General features: G+C 38.6%; 1 protein-coding gene across 2 annotated transcripts in view; it reads left to right on the top strand.

Moving 5' to 3' along the window:
- PYGO1 (pygopus family PHD finger 1) overlaps positions 1 to 21,943 on the top strand; it is a 42,793-nt gene that overhangs the window by 7,277 nt on the left and 13,573 nt on the right. The gene's annotated exons all lie outside the window — the stretch shown is intronic.

Raw genomic sequence — 21,943 nt, 5'->3', positions numbered from 1 at the left:
CACCTTGGCCTCCCAAAGTGCTGGGATTACAGGTGTGAGCCACCGCACCTGTCCTCTCCTTAATGTTTTGAACCCATTGGCTTATTGACCTTTCCACAGCTGCTGCTTTATTTTAGGTTTTGCTTTTCCCTTTGATTATTTCAGTAACCCTCTCATTGGTTTCATGGCTTCCCCCTTAGTCCCTCTTAATCCATTTCCACATTGCCACTGATAGTGATGAATAGCTTACCAAGTACTTAGTTCTGAGTGTTTTAAATGGATCTTCTTACTTAATCCTCTCAGTAAATCTGTGAATTAGGTGTTATTATTATTGTTGGTTTACAGTTGAGGAATTGACATTCAGAGAGGTTAAGTAGTATGTGCTTAAGTAATATATATAAGTTTATCCAGTGAATAAGCAGCAAAGCCACAACTCAAAATCTAGGGCCCAAGCTTTTAGCTACTATGCTGCATTGCCATAGTGGTCCTCAAACACCATTGAGCCACATTACTCTCTTTTGTAGAATTATTCAGTGGTTTCCTATTACTTTTCGAGTAAAAATCAAACTTTCTTATGTTGGCTCTTTTTGATTTGGCCCAGGTCTACCACTTAGTCCTCTATTCTTCACACTCCATGAAGTGCTTTCCCTATTTCTTATGCTCCAGTCCTACAGTATTCACACTTCCTCTCTAAATGTTGTTGTGGTCTGTCTTGCTTTTAAAACTTCCTTTGCATATTCTATCCCTCCTGCTAAACCTGCCCACCTTTTCTACCACCTTTGGGTGATACTCATCCTCAAAGTTTCAGCTCAGTTGAAATCTCCCAGGATGTTTTCCTGAGATCCCCACTCAGCCAAGATTCGGTGGGAGTTCCTTATGTTCCCTCAGTATCCTGTGCTCATCTCTATCACAGTGTTTATCACATTAAATTTAAGAGTTTCAAAAGAAAAAGATTGTTTCCTATAGGTTATAAGATCCTTACAGGGAGAAATTATTACTTTTATTTATTTTATACTTCCACAAGTTCAACAAATGTTTCTGAAATCCAATTTGATGAACATTAATGAAGAGGTTTCAGTAACTTCAAGCCATTAGTCTTCCTGGTTTGCTTTTCCCAGGTGTGTAGAGAAGTTACCTCCTGGGAAGATTATACAGTTTTGTCTTTTGACATTCTTGTTTTAAGCAACCCGAGAGGTCTGAGTCATCTTTAACATCAAAATTAGCCTTAAAGTATGGTCAAGAATGATTTCAGATCTCCTTTTTTATTCCTAATCTCTATAGATGTGCCAACTGCAATAATGAGAAACAGTACAGCATTGTAACTGTGAGCCTGACTGCCAAGGTTTTTATCCCAGCTCTGCCATTTATTAGCTGTATGGTCCTTGGCAAGTTACTTAACATCCCTGCATCAGTTTCCTCAGCTGCAAAATCAGAATAATAATGGTACTTATCTCATGGAGTTGTTTGAAGGATTAAATTGGTTAATATATATAAATCACTTAGAACATTGTCTTCTGCATTCTAAGTTATCTGCTATTAACATCAGAAATAGGTCTAAAATAAACATTCTGTTTAAGTAATGTGATCAACATTCACTTTTAGGTATATTTAATCAGTCAATCAATAAATGTAAATAACCTACAGCAGATTCTTATTTTGATGAGGAGTGGGTGTGAAGAGAACAGAAATGTTTTCTTCCTACAGAAAGAAAATAACAAAAAAAAATTTTTTTTAAGCAGAAAACTCTGAGGTTTCACCATTTTGTTGGAAAAGACAAATAGAAACTGTTTATTGAATAATATTCATGAATATCTGCAGCTTTGTTCCCCATGATTTCTGAGTTTTTTTGGCTAAAAATTGGCCTGACTTTGTTCAGGAAAAAAGTTCATTATCAGAGGTATTATTGTATCGTTAACTTCACATGTGAATACCATCCACCTATTCTCCTAAGCTTTACCTTTCTAAGCAACCTTAAACCCCATGGACCTCAGTAACACAAAGAGGTAAGTGGGAGACCAGTGGGAATCTGAAGACTTGTTTTACAGAGGGAAATGTTAGATTCTTAAATATAAAATTATTACCATAAAACTCAATGTTCAAAAAAGAATTTTAGGTGGTTTTGCTCACAGATTGCTTGAAAATGAAAAATTTATTTAAATGATTTCAAGCATCAGGAGTTTTGCTGTATATTCAGTATGAGCAATTATTTGATTCTTGAAAAGTGAGCAAAAATGATAGATACCGTTAAGAGTACGTTTTGTTCATTTTTAAATTACAGCATTTTAATTGTAAAATTACGGTTGTTCAGTAGTCTTAAGAATGCTGTGGGCTGGGCCGGGCGCGGTGGCTCACACCTATAATTGCAGCACTTTGTAGGGAAGAGCGAGACCATCCTGGCTAACACGGTGAAACCCCGTCTTTACTAAAAATACAAAAAATTAGCCGGGTATGGTGGTGGGCGCCTGTAGTCCCAGCTACTCGGGAGGCTGAGGCAGGAGAATGGTGTGAGCCCGGGAGGCGGAGCTTGCAGTGAACCAAGATTGCGCCCCTGCACTCCAGCCTGGGCGATAGAGCAAGACTCCGTCTCAAAAAAAAAAAAAAAAAAAAATGACCTTTTTCTATTTATACTTGTGTTAAAATGAAACACTCATGACATGTTAGGGAAGATAGGACTTTGAAGTTTGGCACCTTCGTTTATTTATATAACCACTTTATTATTTGACTTTTAAGACCATTGCTAATTCTTTTTCCATGTCAGGCTCATCACCATCTCAAGGTATTCAGATTGAAGGACATCACATTTCTCTGTTCAATATGTGGGTATATGGTGTTATAGAAAAACTGCATGCAAATTGTTAATCTGCAGTCATCAGTTCATTTTATATGGACTACTGAATAATTATAAATTGGTAATAGGTTTATTCAAACCATTAGATTTGAAAAACAAAGAACTTGAGGAGAGCACTGGCTCTTACTGTCAATTCTTTATTTACCATCTTCCCAAATGGTATTATGACATCAAATTAAAATTAAATTATAGAAGTTCTTTTAATTTGAACCAGAAGTTTCCATTTTTTCTTTCAAAGACTTAGTGTATGGATAAGATTTTAGGGAGGCAATAGTATCTTAGAGGTAGATAAGCCTGGTTTTACTCAATTAACCAAAGAAGAAATAGATAAATTGGACTTCATCAAAATTTTAAAATTGTGAGTGTCAAGGGATACTATCAGTAAAAATAGACAACCCACACGATGGAAGAAAATGTTTGCAAATCTTGTAGCTAAGAGTTTAGTATCCAGAATATATAAATAATTTTTACAATTCAGCAACAAAATACAACCTAAGAAATGAATGGCCAAAGGATTTGAATAGACATTTCTCCAAAGAAAAGATATAAATGGTCCATAAGTACATAAAAAGATGCTTGGCATCATTAGTCATTATGGAAATGCAAATCAAAACCACAATGAGATATCACTTTATATTCATTCACTAGGAGGCTATATTAAAACAAAAACAGAAAAATGTTGGTGAGGATGTGGACTGTAACCCTCATACTTTGCAGATGAAAATATAAAATCGTGCAGCCGCTGTGGAAAACAGTTTGGCAGTTTCTCAGAGTTAAACATAAAATTGCTGTATGACCCAGTGATTCCACCTCTAGATAGATACTCAAGAGGATTGAAAACATGCTCACACAAAAACTTGTGGGAAAAAAAAAAACAAAACTTGTACAAGTATGTTTATAGAGGTATTATTCATAGTAGCCCCAAAAGTGGAAGTAACTGAGATGTCCATCAGCTAGTGAATGAATAAACAAAATGCGGTATATTTATATATTGGAATGTTAATCAGCCATAAAATGGAGTGAAATACTGATACATGCTACAACATGGATGAACCTTGAAAATGTTATACTAAATGAAAGAAGCCGTATACAAAAAGCTACATATTGTATGATTCCATTTATATGAAAAGTCCAGAATAGGCATAGTCATAGATAGAAAGTAGATTAAGGTTCAAGTAGGTGGATCACTTGAGGTCAGGCGTTTGAGACCAGCCTGGCCAACATGGTGGAACCCGGTCTCTACTACAAATACAAAAATTCGCCAGGCATGGTGGCAGCCCCCTGTAATCCCAGCTGCTCGGGAGGCTGAGGCAGGGAAATTGCTGAAACCTGAACCTGGGAGGCAGAGGAGGTTGCCGTGAGCCAAGATTGTGCCACAGCACTCCTGCATGGGTGATAGAGTGAGACTCTGTCTCAAAAAAAAAAAAAGTGGATTAGTAATTGTCAGGGGGTGGGGGAATGAGGAGTGACTGTTGATGGGATAGGGTTTCTTTGATGATAGTGTTCAGGAATTAGATGGTGATGATCGTTACATAACCAGGTAAATAAAAATCACCAACTGTACACTTAAAACAAAAATCAGTTTTAGATTTCATTGCTTCTTTTGATCAATGGTGTGAATGCTTTACGTTTATTTTTCTTAACTTTTTAAAAATTGGGAATGACTTGCTTTGTGAGCTCAAAAGTATCTGAGACAGATCTCAATCAATTTAGAAAGTTTATTTTGCCAAGGTTAAGGACGCACCCATGACACAACCTCAGGGGTTCCTGAGCCCAAGGTGGTGGGGATATAGCTTGCTTTTGTACATGTTAGGTACACATGAGACATCAACTAATGTTGATACATTGGCTTGGTTCAAAAGAAGCGGCGGGGTGAGGGGTGGGCAGGTGTCCAGGTCATAGGCAGATAAGAGACAAAAGTTTGCATTCTTTTGAGTCCTTGATCAGCCTTTCACTGAATACACAATTTAGTCTGACTCAGTGAATCTCCATTTTTTACATAAACAACAGGGCAGAGAAACCGATCAGATATGCATTTGTCTCAGGTAAACGGAGGGATGAGTGTCTGTCCTGCACGTTTGAAGATAAGCCATCAGTTTACACTGGCAGGGTGAAATTCAACAGAACTCTTCCTTATGGGCAAATTGTGAGGGAGGTACATAGTTTGTTTTGTTTTGTTTTGTTTTGTTTTAACTTTGTTGCTGTCTTATTTAGGAATAGAATGGGAGGCAGGTTTGCCTAGCTACGTAGTTCTCAGCTTGACCTTTCCCTTGGCTTAGTGATTTTGGGGTCCCAAGATTCATTTTACTTTCACACCTACCTCATAAGTTTATGAAGATTAAGGAAAAGAACATGGATGTCATATCTAATAGGCTTCTAAGTTAAGATGATGGAACAAGGCTGCTTTACAGAATCTTTTCCTCACTTCTCTCTTTTTTTTGAGAAGGAATCTTGCTCTGTCGCCCAGACTGGAGTGCAGTGGCACAATCTCAGTGGATCACTGTAACCTCCTCCTCCTGGGTTCAAGTGATTCTTCTGTCTCAGCCTTCCAAGTAGCTGGGATTACAGGCGCCCGCCACCACACTGGGCTAATTTTCGTATTTTTAGTAGAGACAGGGTTTAACCATGTTGGCCAGGCTGGTCTCAAACTCCTGACCTCAGGTGATCTGCCCGCCTCAGCCTCCCAAAGTGCTGGGATTATAGGCATAAGCCACCACGCCTGATGTTTTTCTTTTTTAAATTAACCTTAACAGCTTTATTGATGTTAATAGTAATGATAGTTTCTGGCTGATTGGACTTGAAATGTAAATCAGCTAGGATTTGGTCAGGAAACAGAAACCATACCAGTTATTTTTAACAAAGAATTTAATATAAAGTATTGTTAACAGAGATTTAAGTAACAAAAATAAGATGCCAAAGTTTTCACAGAGATAGCAACTGGGGGAACTAGCTGCCATTCCTAAGGCTGTGGAACAAAGGAATGAGGCTGAAATTATTAAATTGTACAAACTCAGAGGAGGGTCCCTGTGGAGTGTAAACTCAGATCTCTGAGAAAGGAATACTGTTTAAGCTGGTATTAATACCTCTGGACTTGAAAGAGCAGCCCCATAGGCCTGGGACCCAGACACCTGGTGCACGTGTCTGAGGAGCACAGAAGTCTGTTTCTGCAAGTGTTGGAAATACTACAAACTAGATTTACTGCAACTGCTATGACTGAAACAAACTGCCAGTGCAGGGAGGAGACGTCAGGCCAGGGGTGCCATGGAGAGGAACAGAAGGAACGTATTCATTTTTCTCCTCCAGCCTTCCAGTCTCCCTCTAGCACACCCTATTGGCATAGCCTGGTAGAGATGAGGCAGAGAGTATAGTATGATGTGAACAGGGTGATTGATTTTTTCTTTGTATTTGTATGCATTGCTTATTTTTCTTTATAATGAGCATGTCTATTTCCTACAAAAAAAATAGTGATTTTTTAAAAAGCACTAGCTACAGTATTTGTCATAAAGCTTAAAAAGCAAAGTAGTGTAGCCTAGGGGAGAGAATTGTACATTGCTACTCAGTGTGTGGTTGATGAACTGCCAAGATCTATATTACCTGAGGAGGATTGTTAGAAATCCAAGTTCGTGGGCTTTGTCCCCGAATTACTCAAACAGAATCTTCGGGAGTGGGACTCAGGAATCTATATTTTAACAAACTTTTGGGGTAATCCTTATGCATACTGAAGTTTGAGAACCACTAATACATACTTTAAAACTTCATATATAGGCTTTTGAGTCAGAAAGACACAACTCTGTGACCTTGGGCAAGTTAGTTAAATCTGAGCCTCTGTTTTCTCATCTATAAAATGGGTATAGCCATAGAATTTTTTGAGGATCAGATGAAATAATGTATATAAAGTGCTTATCCCAGTATCTGACACAGTAAACATTCACTGAATTAATTTTTGTAACAATCTGGTATTGTGGAAATTGTCTTAGTTTTTGTCTTTTAATTGTTACATCAGTTAACTGTTGAAATATACTATAGCAAGTGAAGGAACAAAAAAAACAAAAACACTTGGACTCAATTTAATTCAACAAACATTTATTGCCTATGGATAAGGCCATATACTGTGGGTAGATAAAAAATAAATGACATTAGCTCTCCTTATAAAGATATCTTTATATATCATTTATCTTTAAAGATATCTTTATGTATCTTATGTACATATGCACACACATATACAGTATACCTTTGAACAACATGGGTTTGAACCTGAAATTTTTTGAAGAATTGAAACAAATAGAAAAAAACTCACAGATGAACCCTGTAGCCTAGAAATACCAACAAATTAAGAAAAAGTTAAGTATGTCTTAAGTGCATAAAATATATGTAGATACTAGTCTACTTTATCATTTACTACCATAAAACTTACACAAATCTATTATAAAAAGTTAAAATTTATCAGAACTTACATACACAAGCATTTGCCGACCCTAAGTGGCACCATTTGCAGTTGAGAGAAATGTAAATAATGATGCAGTATTAAATCATAACCATAAAATTAACTGTACTTACTGTACTACTGTAATTTCATAGCCACCTCTTATTGCTATTGTGGTGAGGTCAAATGTTGCAAGTATCTGCTTAAAATACCACATGGTGCTAATCATCTCTATGAAAGCAGTTCATTTCTCCAATAAATTGCACATCACAGTAAAAAGCAGTACCTTTTGGTTCTCACATATTTTTCATCATCTTTAGTGCTGTACTGTAAACCTTAAATAACACCATGGGACCCATACAGAGTGCCACTAGTGATGCTGGAAGTGCTCCCAAGAAACAGAAAAGCCATGACATTACCAGAAAAAGCTGAATTGCTTAATATGATTGAGGTCTTCAACCTGGTTGCCCACCATTTCAGACAGATGATTCATCTTGTAAATAGATGATGAAAACATACAGTATGATAAATATACTACTATAAAGGTATTTTCTTTTATGATTTCTTAATTATATCTTCTTTTCGCTAGCCTACTTTGTTGTAAGAACATAGTATGTAATAAACATATAACATACAATATATTTGTTAATCAAGTCTTTATGTTATCTGTTAAGGCTTCCAGTCAACAGTAGCCTATTTTAGTAGTTAAGTTTTAGGGTAATCAAAAGTTATACATGGACTTTTGACTGCACAGAGGATCAGAGTTTCTAACATCTACATTATTCAAGAATCAATTATATCACAATGTATATAGTTCAAGGATCAACTATATCCCCATCCATTGTTGACAGATGCTTATGTTGTTTCTGTGTCTTGGCTCTTGTGAATAATGTTGCAACAAACATGGGAGTACACATAACCCTCTGAGATACTGATTTCATTTCCTTTGGATGTATATCCAGAAGTTGGATTACTGGATCATAATGTAGTTCTATTTTTAATTTCTTGAGGAACTTCCAAACTTCTCTTTAATGACTGTACCAACTTACATTGCCACCAGCAGTGGATGAGGTTTCCCTTTCCTCCACATCCTCACCAACACTTACTGTCTCTTGCCCTTTTTTTTTTCTTTTTTGAGATGGAATCTTGCTCTGTTGCCCAGGCTGGAGTGCAGTGGCACAGTCTTGGCTCACTGCAACCTCTGCCTCCCAGGCTTGAGCGATTCTCTTGCATCAGCCTCCTGAGTAGCTGGGATTACAGGTGCCTGCCACCATGCCTGGCTAATTTTTTGTATTTTTAGTAGAGACAGGGTTTCACCATGTTGGCCAGGCTGGTCTTGAATTGCTGACCTTGTGATACACCCGCCTCGGCTTCCCATAGTGCTGGGATTACAGATATGAGCCACCATGCCGAGCCTTTTATTATTATTATTATTTTTTATTTTTTATTTAAAGACAGGGTCTCACTATGTTGATCTTGGCTGGTCTTGAACTCCTGACCTCAGTGATCCTCCTACCTTGGCCTCCCAATGTGCTGGGATTACAGACATTAGCTACCACACCTGGCTTTTTTTTTTTTTCTTTGTCTTTTGATAACACATCCTAACAAATGTGAGGTTATTTCTCATTGTGGTTTTGATTTGATTTCCCTGATAAGTAGTGATGTTGAGCACCTTTTCAGGTAACTGTTGGCCATTTTTATGTATTGTTTGGAAAAATGTATATTTAGTTCCTTTCTCCATTGATTAAGCATTGTTTTTGCTTTTGGATGAGTACCTGTATATTTTTGGTATTAACTCCTTAAGAGGTATATGATTTGCAAATATTTTCTCCCATTTTTGTAGGCTGCCTTTTCATTTTGTTTTCTTTTCTGTGCAGAGGCTTTTTAGTTTGAGGTATTCCCACTTGTTTATTTCTGCTTTTGTTGCTTGTGCTTTTGGTCATATCCCAAAAATCATTGCCAAGACCAATGTCAGGGAAGTTTTTTCCTCTGTTTTCTTCCAGGTGTGTTACAATTTCAGGTCTTACATTTAAATTTTTAGTCCATTTCCAGTTAATTTTTGTGAGTAGTTATAAGATAGGCATCTAGTTTCATTCATCTGCATGTGGATGTTCAGTTTTTCCAGCATCATTTGTTGGAGGGACTAGACTATCCTTTCCCTATTTTGTACTCTTGGTACCCTTGCCATATATTAATAATGTATTTGTTGGTTTATTTCTGGACTCTTGATTGTGTTCCATGGTGAATGTGTGTGTTTTTATGCTGATATTACTGCAGCTTTGTAATATAGTATGAAATCAGGAAGTGATTTTTTGTTCACTTATTTCTCAAGATTGCTTAGGCTATTCAGAAACTTTTGTGATTCCATATGAATTTTAGGATTTTGTTTTCTTTTTTTGTGGAAAATGCCATTGGAATTTTAATGGAGATTATATTGAATATATAGATAAAAACTCTTTAAAAACCCTATTGAGGGACACAGAGGAAGACTTCTAATAAATGGAATAGTATTCCCTGTTGTGGCTAGCCGTCTGGAACAAAATAATACTGTTTTTTATCTCACGTTATCCCAAAATAAATTCCAAATGGAGTAAAGATATAACATAAAAGTATGGCCATAGTTTGAAAAAAATAGCTTGATGGTTCCTTAAAAAATTGAAAATAGGATGTATTAGTCCAGTCACAGAAAGACAAATACTGGATGATTTCACACCGCTGATAAAGACATACGCAAGACTGGATGATTTATAAATAAAAAGAGTTTTAATGGACTTACAGTTCCACTGGCTAGAGAGGCCTCACAATCATGTGGAAAGCAAGGAGGAGCAAGTCACATCTTACATGGATGGTGGCAAGCAAAGAGAGAGCGTGTGCAGGGAAACCCCGTTTTTAAAACCATCAGATCTCGTGAGACTTATTCACTATCACAAAAACAGCATAGGAAAGACCTGCCCTCATGATTCAGTTACCTCTCACCAGATGCCTCCCACAACACATGGGAATTCAAGGTGAGATTTGGGTAGGGACATAGCCACACCATATCATAGGATAAACTATCCAACAATTTCACTTCTGTGTATATATCCGAAAGAGTTGAGAATAGAGTCTCAAAGAGGTATTATAACATGTATGTTATTAACATTAGTCACAGTAGCTAAAAGGTAGAAACAACTGAGGTATCCATCTACAGATAAATGGATAAACAGAATGTAGTATGTACATACTATACGTGGATGATTATTCAGCCACAAAAAGGAAGGAAATTCTGACACATGCTATAGTACCTTGAGGACATTATGCTTAATGAAATAAGTCAGTCACAGAAAGACAAGTATTGGATGATTCTACTTGTGTAAAATATCTAGAGTAGTCAAATTCATAAAAGCTGAAAGTAGATGGGAATCCCAAGGGATGGGGAAGTTGATGGGGATCATAGGGGTGGAGAAGGGGAAAATGGGGAGTTGTTGTTCGATGGATATAGTTTCAGTTTTACAAGATGAAGACATTCTGGAGGTTGGTTGTGCAGTAATGTGAATATACTTAATACCACTGAACTGTATACTTTAAGATGGTAAACTGTATGTGTTTTACTGCAATTAAAAACTAAAATTAAAAAAATTAAGCCATAAAAATATTAGGAAAAAAAACCTGAGAAAATTATTTTTTATTCTCTAAAAATGAGACATAAACATAAGACAAAGCCCAGAATTAAAAAAATAAAATATTGATGCATTTTATTAGATAAAATTATTTTTTTTAAATCTGGATAGCCTTATAGAGGAAACTGGGTACAGGGTATGTGCAAATTGTCTTTACTATCTTCACATTTTTATAAATGTAAAAATCTAAAATTTTATGTATGTTTAAAATTTTATAACAAGAAATCAAAACCTAATAACTTGACAAAAGTATTTACAGTTTAAATATGTTCAGTATTTTTTTTAGTATATGAAGAGCTTCTATAAATACACTAAGAAAAGGATCAAACACTCAGTAGAAAAATGGCAAGGAATATTAGCTCCCAAGTGATTCTAACATGCAGCGAAGATTGAAAATGGCTAGTTTAGATATTTTTGATAAATCAGAGTAAAATTTTAAAAAAATGTTTCTTAAAAACAAAAGCAGGCTCCTTTTTCCCCGAGATGGCAGATTAGAGGCTTTTGGCATGCCTCAGCCACCTGGAAATAGCAAGATAGTACATAAAGATCAACTCTGTGAGCTTTAATTCAAAAAGGAAAATGAGTATCCAATGGAATTGTGAAGGACACCCTCAATCCCAGAGAGGAGAATGCTGGCAAACAACTCCCATGATGGCATCTAGTTGATAAAAGTGAGTGAGGCCTAAGTATGTGAGAGAGGTAGAGAGCCCCACTTGCTGACTCACCTTTCCACTGGGAATCTGAGCAACCCAGGTGGAGGGAAAGCACTTTGTTTCTCCCAAGCCCTGGAGCTAACTTGGGGAGAATCTTCGAGACATTGTGAGGGAAAAACACTGGGAAGAGCTGCAGACATATTCCTAGACCCTGAGAGCAGGATGCCATTTTAAATGTGGGTGTGTACAAAATCAGGAATTCCTTGGTGACCTGGCAGTGTGGCTATATAGACATTTCAGTCCCAGGCTAGAGATTGGAGTGCTTGCTGTGGAGTGGTAGGTATGTCTACAGGACCCCAATGGCAGGCACAGCCACCGTCCATCAACCACAGAATATACATTCTTCTCATCTGCACATGAACTTACTCTAAGATTGACCACATGCTTGGCTGTAAAGCAAGTCTCAGTAAATTCAAAAAAATTGAAATCATACCAGCCATACTCTTGGACCACAGTGGAATAAATGTAGAAAGAAGTACCAAGAAGATCTCTCAAAAATCACACAATTGCATGGAAATTGAACAACTTGCTCTTGAATGACTTTTGGGTAATGAAATGACATTTGGGTAATGAAATCAAGGCGGAAATTTAAAAAATTCTTTGAAATAAATGAAAACAGAGGCACAACATACCAAAATATCTGGGATGCAGTGACAACAGTATTAAAAGGAACATATGTAGCTCTGAACACCACCTCAAAGAGTTAGAAAGATCTCAAATTAATGATCTAACATCACACCTAGAAGAACTAGAAAAACAAGAACAAACTAACCTGAAGGCTAGCAGGAGAAATGAAATAACTAAAATCAGAGCTGAATTGAACAAATTGAGACACCAAAATCCATACAAAGTGTCAATGAAACAAACATACACCCTGGGATCAGATGAATTTATAGCTGAATTCTACCAGAAATTCAAAAAGAGAAGAACTGGTACAAGTTATACTACTATTCTAAAAAATTGAGGAGGAGGAACTCCTTCCTTACTCGTTCTGTGAAGCCAGCATCATTCCAATACCAAAACCTGGCAAGGACACAATGAAAAAAAAAAAAAAACTACAGGCCAGTATCCCTGATGAACACAGATGTAAACATACTCAACAAAATACTAGCAAACCAAATTCAATAGCACATCAAAAAGTTAATTCACCATGATTAAGTAGGTTTCAGTCCTGGGGTGCAAGGTTGGTTCAACATAAATCAATAAGTGTGATTCACCACATAAACAGAATTAAACGTAAAAATTATATAATCATCTTAATAAACATGACAAAAGCTTTTGATAAAATCCAACATCCTATCATAATAAAAACTCTCAGCAAACTAGGCATCGAAGGAACATACCTCCAAATAATAAGAGCCCTCTATGACAAACCCACAGCCAACATCATACTGAATAGGCAGAAACTGGAAGCATTCCCCTTGAGAACTGGAACAAGACAAGAATACCCACTCTCACGACTCCTATTCAACACAGTACTGGAAGTGTTAGAGCATTCAGGCAAGAGAAAGAAAGAAAAGGCACCCAAATAGGAAAAGAAGCCAAACTATTTCTCTTTGCTGTCAATATGATTCTGTACTTACAACACGCTAAGGACTCCACCAAAAGGCTATTAGAATTTATAAACAATTTTAGCAAGGTTTCAGAATACAAAATCAACGTTCAAAAGCCAGGACCATTTCGATATACCAGTAATATACAAGCTGAGAGCCACATCAAGAAAGCAATCCTATTTACACACAGACATACACACACACAACCTAGGAAATATGTCTGACCATTGAAGTGAAATATCTCTACAAGGAGAACTAAAAAACACTGATAAAATAAATCATAGATGACACAAACAAATGGAAAAACATTCCATGCTCATGAATTGAAGGAATCAATATCATTAAAATAGCCACACTGCTCAAAACAGTCTACACATTCAACACTGTTTCTGTCAAACTACAATGGAATTTTTCACAGAATTGGAAAAAACTGTGTTAAAATTCATATGGAACCAAAAAAGAGTCCAAATAGCCAAATCAATCCTAAGCAAAAAGAACAAAGTTGGAGGCATCACATTACTTCAAATATAAGGCTGCAGTATCAAAAACAGCATGGTACTTGTATGAAAACAGACATTTAGACCAGTAGAGCAGAATAGAGAACCTAGAAATAAAGCCACATACTTGTAGCCATCTGATCTTTGACAAAATTGAGAAAAACAAGCAATGGTGAAAGGCCCAGTAAATGGTGCTGGGATAGCTGGCTAGCCATATGTAGAAGAATGAAAATGGACCCATACTTATCACCATGTACAAAAATTAAGATGGATTATAGATTTAAATCTAAGGCCTCAAACTATAACAATCCTAAAATACCTAGGAAACACCATTCTGGACATCAGTCTTGTGAAAGAATATATGACGAAGTCTTGAAAGCAATTGTAACAAAAACAAAAATTGACAAGTAGGATCTAATTAAACTAGAGAGCTTCTGCATAGCAAAAGAAACAACAGAGCAAACAGACAACCTACGGAATGGAAGAATATATTTACAAACTGCATCTGACAAAGGTCTAATATCCAGAATTTATAAGGAACTTAAACCATTGAACAAGCCAAAAACAACCCCATTAAAAATGGGCAAAAGAAGTTTGAGACTAGCTTGGGCAACAAAGACCCTGTCTCTCTAAAAAATACAGAAATTAGCGAGGTATTGTGGCACAAGCTTGTGGTCTCACATACGCGGGCAGCTGAGGCGGGAGAATCTCTTGAGCCCAGGAGTTTGAGGCTGCAGTTAGCTGTCATCACACCCCTGCACCCAGCCTGGGTGACAGAGCCAGATCCTGTCTCAAAGAAAAGAAAAAAGGTGGGCCGAAGACATGAACAGATATTTCTCAAAAGAAGCCATGTAAGTGGCCAAGAAACACGAAGCAATGTTCATCATCACTAATCGTCAGAGAAACGCAAATCAAAACCACAATAAGATACCATCTCACATCAGTCAGAATGGCTATTTTTAAAAAGTCAAAGAATGGCCGGGCATGGGTGGCTCATGCCTGTAATCCCAGCACTTTGGGAGGCTGAGGTGGGTGGATTGCGTGAGCCCAGCAGTTCGAGATCAGTCTGGACAGCATGGCAAAACCCTGTCTCTACTCAAAATACAAAATATTAGCTGGACATAGCAGCCCACACCTGTAGTCTCAGTTACCTGGTAGGCTGAGGTGGGAGGATCACCTCACCCCAGGAGGGCGAGGCTGTAGTGAGCTGTGATCATGCCACTGCACGCCATCCTGGGCAATAGAGTGAGGCATTATCTCAAAAAACAAAACAAAAAAACATCAAAACCAGATGTTGATAAGGCCTGTGGAGAAAAGGGAATGCACATAGACTGTTGGTGAGAATATGAGTTAGTCACTGTAGAAAGCGGTGTGGAGATTTCTCAAATAAATTAAAACAGAACTACTGTTCAACCCAGCTATGCCATTACTGGATATATACCCCAAAGAAAACAAATTGTTCTACTAAAAAGACACATAATTGCATGTACATAGCACCACTATTCACAGTCACAACAACATGGAATCAACCTAGGTGCCCATCAGTGGTGGACTGGATAAAGACTATGTGGTACATATACACCATGGAATATAAACAACCATAAAAAAGGAATGAAATCATGGTTTTGTTTTTTTTTTTTTTTTGGTAGCAATATGAATGCAGCTGGAGGCCATTATCCTAAGCAAATTAACATAGGAAGAGAAAATCAAATACTGCATGTTCTCACTTGTAAGTGGGAGCTAAACATTGGTTACTCATGGACATAAAGATGGTAACAGTAGACCCTAGGGACTACTGAGGGGCAGTGCAATTAGGGCAGGGTTTGAAAAACTGCTCAGCACCTGGGTGATAGGATCATATCATACCCCAAACCTCAGCATCATACAATATACCCAGGTAATGTACCTGCACAGGTACTCCCCGAATCTAAAATAAAAGTTGAAAATAAAAGCCAGACGTGGTGGCTTACACCTGTAATCCCAGCACTTTGGGAGGCCGAGGCAGGCGGATCACGAGGTCAGGAGTTCGAGACCAGCTTGGCCAACATGGTGGAACCCCATCTCTACTAAAAATACAAAAATTAGCTGGGCGTGGTGGCGCGTGCCTATAATCCTAGCTACTCGGGAGGCTAAAGCAGGAGACTCTCTTGAACCAAGGAGTTGGAGGTTGCAGTGAGCCAAGACATGCCACTGCACTCCAGCCTGGTGACAGAGCGAGACTCCATCTCAAGAAAAGAAAAAAAATGGCAAAGGACATACATGGAAAAGGAAATAAATATGATTTTTTTTTTTTTTTTTGAAATGGAGTCTTGCTTTGTCACCCAGACTGAGGCTCAATGGCGCAATCTCGGCTCACTGCAAGCACCGCCTCCCGGGTTCAAGCGATTCTCATGCCTCACCCTCCCAAGTAGCTGGGACTATAGGTGCCCGCCACCAGCCCGGCTAATTTTATTTTTAGTAGAGACGGGGTTTCAGCATATTGGTCCAGCTAGTCTCGAACTCCTGATCTGCCCGCCTCTGCCTCCCAAAGTGCTAGGATTACAGGCATGAGCCACTGTGCCTGACCAAAATACATATGATTTTTGAATATACATTATAGAGAAATGAAAGTTTATACATGGTAAGATGTGGGGAAAAGAGAGATCAGACTGTTACTGTGACTGTGTAGAAAAGGAAGACATAAGAAACTCCTGTACCCTGAACAATTGTTTTGCCCTGAGATGCTGTTAATCTGTAACTTTGCCCCAACCTTGAGCTCACAGAAACATGTATTGTATGGAAGCAAGGTTCAAGGGATCTAGGGCTGTGCAGGATGTGCCTTGTTAACAATATGTTTACAGGCAGTATGCTGGGTAAAAGTCTTCGCCATTCTCCATTCTTGAGTAACCAGGGGCACAATGCACTGCGGAAAGCCCCAGGGACCTCTGCCCAGGAAAGCCGGATATTGTCCAAGGTTTCTCCCCACTGAGATATTCTGAGGTATGGCCTCGTGGGATGGGAAAGAACTGACCGTCCTCCAGCCCGACACCCGTGAAGGGTCTGTTTTGGAGGACTAGTAAAAGAGAAAGGCCTCTTGTAGTTGAGATAAGAGGAAGGCCTCTGTCTCCTGCCTGCCCCTGGGAACTGAATGTCTCGGTATAAAACCCGATTGTACATTTGTTATATCCTAGGATAGGAGAAAATCCGTCCTGTGGCGGGAGGCAAGATGTGTTGGCAGCAATGCTGCTCTGTTACTCTTTACTCCACTGAGATGTTTGGATAGAGAAAAGCATAAATCTGGCCTTTGTGCACATCCAGGCATAATACCTTCCGTTGAACTTATTTGTGACACAGATTCCGTTGCTCACATGTTTTCTTCCTGACCTTCTTCCTACTGTCACCCTGTTCTCCTGCCGCATTCCCCTTGTTGAGATAGTGAAAACAGTAATCAGTAAATACTGAGGGAACTCAGAGACCGGTGCCGGTGCAGGTCTTCCGTATGCTGAGCGCTGGTCCCCTGGGCCCACTGTTCTTTCTCTATACTTTGGCTCTGTGTCTTATTTCTTTTCTCAGTCTCTCGTCCCACCTGACGAGAAATACCCACAGATGTAGAGGGGCTGGCCCCCTTCAGTAAGGTAAATGAAAGTGAATGAAAATATGACCATTTTGCATCCTCTGGTGAATCAATTGACCTAGGCTTTGATTATCAGTGGTGGTTTATGTAGGGAAAGAATTCTAAGATGACCACCAAGATGTCCCATCCTGCTGGTGTACCTCCCTGTGTAATGCTCAGTACTGTGAAATTGATGGATTTTAATCCCTTGATTGGGCTGTGTCATATGGCACAGTTCACCTTGAGATAGGGAGATTAACTGGGTGGACCTGATCTAATTACATGAACCTTCTAAGAGCAAAGGGTTCTCTACGGCTGGTTCAGGAAGAAGAAATCAGAGACTTCAAGCACAAGGATTTGATACACATTGAAAGCAGAAAGAGTCATGAATCAAGGAATGTGGGTGGTCTCTAGGAGATAAGAGCTGACAGCCAGCAAGGAAAGTAGAATGTTAATCCTACAACCACAGGAAACTGAATTTGGCTACAGACAAGAATGATGAACTTGTAAGCAGATTTCCCTCAGAGCCTCAAGACAAGAACTCACCCTACTGATACCTTGATATCCTGAGCAGAGAACCCAGCCCAATTTCTGATTTGTGAACTACAGACTGAGAGATTATAAATGGTTTTAAAATTTATTTTTAATTCAGATAAAATTCATATGATGAAAATTCACCATTTAAACTGTCTTAGAGTGTACATTTCAGTGGTTTTTAGTAAGGTGCTAAAAAGTCACTACTTTCTTTGTTTCTGTGTTTTGCGACACTTGTGCCTTGCATGGCCCCAGGACAGGCATGGCCACCAGAACCCCTGGGCTGCAGAGCTGCTCCACGTCTCTGTTCTGGCCGCTAGGAGCAGAGGAGCTCTGAGCAGTCAAAGCTTAAGAGGACTTTACCCACCACTTTCTAATTCTGTATTAGTTTCCATTGCCTCAGAAAGATACCATGTAACTCCCAATTGCCTCCTTTTCCTAGTGGGCTGGCAACTACTAATCTGTTTTTTGTCTCTAAAGATTTTCTGATTCTGGACATTTCCTATAAATGGAATCATGCAACATGTGGCTTTTTGTGTCTGGCTTCTTTTACTTAGCATAACATTTTCAAGGTTCATCCATGTTGTAGCATGTATCAATACTTCATTCCTTTTTATAGCTGAGGAATGTTTCATTGTATAGATATACCATTTTGTATATCCATTCACTCATTGATGGACATTTGGGTTGTTCCTACTTTTTTGGGTATTACAAATAATACTGCTAAAAATGTTGTACAAGTTTTTGTGCAAAGAAATTTTCAGTTGTCTTGGATATATACCTAGGAGAGGAATTGCTGGATCGTATGGTAACTTTATGTTTTACATTTTTGAGGAACTGCCAAACTGTTTTCCACAGTGGCTGTACCATTTTACATTCCCGCGTACAAAGTATGAGGGATCCAGTTTCTCCATATCTTTGCCAGTGCTTGTTATTATTTGTCTTTTTGATGACAGCCATCCCAGTGTTATCTCATTGTGGTTTTAATTTGTGTTTTTTATAATGACTATTGGTGCTGAGCATCTTTTCATGTGTTTCTTGGCCATTTGTATATATTTGGAGAAATATCTGTTCAAAACCTTTGGCTGGGTGAGGGATAAAAGACTACACGTCGGGTACGGTGTACACGGCTCGGGTGATAGGTACACCAAAATCTCAGAAATCTCCACTAAAGAATTTATTCGTGGCTGGGCATGGTGGCTCACGTCTGTAATCCCAACACTTTGGGAGGCCGAGGCAGGCAGATCACAAGGTCAGGAGTTCGAGACCAGCCTGACTAATGTGGTGAAACCGCATCTCTACTGAAAATACAAAAATTAGCTGTGCGTGGTGGCACACACCTGTAATCCCAGCTACTCATGAGGCTAGGGCAGGAGAATCGCTTGAATCCGGGAGGCGGAGGTTGCAGTGAACTGAGATTGTGCCACTGCACTCCAGCTTGGGCGACAGAACGAGTCTCCGTCTCAAAAAAAAAAAAAAAAAAAAAAAAGAATTTATTCATGTAACCAACCAAACACCATCTCCTCCCTAAAAACGTATTGAAATAGAAGATACATTTGGAAAAAAAAAAAAAAGAACAAAACAAAAACAAAACCTTTGGCCGTTTTTCAGTTAGGTTGTTTTCTTTGAGTTGTAAGAATTATTTATATATTCTGGATACTAGACTCTTATCAGTCTTACTATTTTCTCCCATTGTGTGAGTTGTCTTTTCACTTTTGTGATAGTGTTCTTTGATGAAAAACTTTCACCAAAAGTTTTTAATTTTGATGAAGTGTGATTTATGTTTTTTTCTTGTTTCTTGTGCTTTGGTGTTATAATTAAGAAACTTGGCTAATCCAAGGTCATGATGCTCTCCCTCTGGCTCCCCCTCTGACAGGCCCCAGTGTATGTTGTTCCCCACAATGTATCCATGTGTTCTCATTGTTCAGCTCCCACTTGTAAATGAGAACATGCAGTGTTTTGTTTTGTTTTTTTGTTTTGGTTTTCTTTTTGCATTAGTTTGCTGAGGGTAACAGCTTACAGCTCCATCCATGTCTCCGCCAAGGACATGTTCTCATTCCTTTTATTGACTGTATAGTATTCCATGGTGTGTATATACCACATTTTCTTTATCATTGATGAGCATTTGGATTGATTCTATGTCTTTGTTGTTGTGAATAGTGCTGCAGTGAACATATGCGTGGATTTTTTTTTTTTCTTTTGAGATGGAATCTTGCTCTGTCGCTCAGGCTGGAGTGCAATGGCGCAATCTCAGCTTACTGCAACCTCTGCCTCCCAGGTTCAAGTGATTCTTTCACCTCAGCCTCCTGAGTAGCTGGGATTACAGGCACCTGCCATCATGCCCAGTTAATTTTTGTATTTTTGTGAAGACAGGGTTTCACCATGTTAGCCAGGTTTGTCTTGAACTCCTGACCTCGGGTGATCCACCTGCCTCATCCTCCCAAAGTGCTGGAATTACAGGCATGAGCCACCACACTCAGCCAATGTGGATGTATTTTTATAGCAGAATGATTTATATTCCTTTGGGTCTATATCCAGGAAAGGGATTGCTGGATCCAATGGTATTTCTGCCTCTAGATCTTTGAGGAATCACCACACTTTCTTCCACAGTGGTTGAACTAAATTATTCTCCCACCAACAGTGTAAAAGCGTTCCTTTTTCTCTGCAACCTCGCCAGCATCTGTTGTTTCTTGACTTTTATAATTGCCATTCTGACTGATGTGAGATGGTATCTCATTGTGGTTTTGATATGTATATCTCTAATGATCAGTGATGTTGAGGTTTTTTTCATGTTTGTTGGCTACATAAATGTCATTTTTTGAGAAGTGTCTGTTCATGTCCTTTGCCCACTTTTTAATGGGGTTGGTCGTTTGTTTCTTGTAAATTTGTTTAAGTTCCTTGTAGACTCTGGATATTAGACTTTTGTCAGAAGGCAGAAATTTTCTCTTATTCTGTAGGTTGTTCACTCTGATGATAGTTTCTTTTGCTGCGTAGAAGCTCTTTAGTTTAGATCCCATTTGTCAATTTTTGCATTTGTTGCAATTGCTTTTGGAGTTTTCACCATGAAATCTTTGCCCTTGCCTATGTCCTGAATGATATTGCCTAGATTTTCTTTTAGGGTTTTTATCATTTTGGGTTTACATTTAAGTCTTAATCATCCTGAGTTAATTTTTGTACAAGGTGTGAGGAAGGTGATATGGTTTAGCTTTGTGTCCCTATGCAAATCTCATCTTGAACTGTAAACCCCAGGTATTAAGGGAGGAAGCTGGTGGGAAGCAATTGGATTATGGGGGTGGTTTCCCCCATGCTATTATTGTGATACAAGTGAGTTCTCAGGAGAGCTGATGGTTTTATAAGTGTTTGGCAAGTTCCTCCTTTGCTCACTCTTCTTTCTCCTGCCACTTTGTGAAGAAGGTGCCTGCTTCCCCTTCTGCCATAATTGTGTTTCCTGAGGCCTCCATGGCCATGTGGAAATGTGAGTCAATTAAACCTGTTTCCTTTAAAAATTACCATCTCAAGGAAATTCTTTATAGCAATGTGAGAAGGGACTAATACAGAAGGGGTCCAGTTTCAGTTTTCTGCATATGGCTAGCCAGTTCTACCATCACCACTTATTAAATAATCTATTCCCCATTGCAAGTTTTTATCAGGTTTGTCAAAGATCAGATGGTTGTAGGTGTGCGGTCTTATTTCTGAGTTCTCTCTTCTGTTCCATTGTTCTGTGTGTCTGTTTTTGTATCAGTACCATGCTGTTTTGGTTACTGTAGCCTAGTAGTATTGTTTGAAGCTAGGTAGTGTGATGCCTCCACCTTTGTTCTTTTGGCTTGGGATTGTCTTGGCTATTTGGGCTATTTTCTGGTTCCATATGAATTTCTTTTTTTTTTTTTTTTTGAGGCGGAGTCTCGCTCTGTGGCCCAGGCTGGAGTGCAGTGGCCAGATCTCAGAATTTTAAAGTAGTGGGGTTTCTTTCTTTCTTTCTTTGTTTTTGAGATGGAGTCTTGCTCTGTCGCCCAGGCTGGAGTGCAGTGGCATGATCTCAGCTCACTGAAACACAGGTTCAAGCAATTTTCCTGCCTCAGCTTCCTGAGTAGCTGGGTCTGCAGGTGTGTGCCACCATGCCTGGCTAATTTTTGTATTTTTTTTTG

The sequence above is a fragment of the Chlorocebus sabaeus genome, chromosome 26 (genome assembly GCF_047675955.1).
Source record: "Chlorocebus sabaeus isolate Y175 chromosome 26, mChlSab1.0.hap1, whole genome shotgun sequence".
Classification (NCBI taxonomy): Eukaryota; Metazoa; Chordata; class Mammalia; order Primates; family Cercopithecidae; genus Chlorocebus; species Chlorocebus sabaeus.
This window is presented reverse-complemented; position numbering and strand designations above follow the sequence as displayed.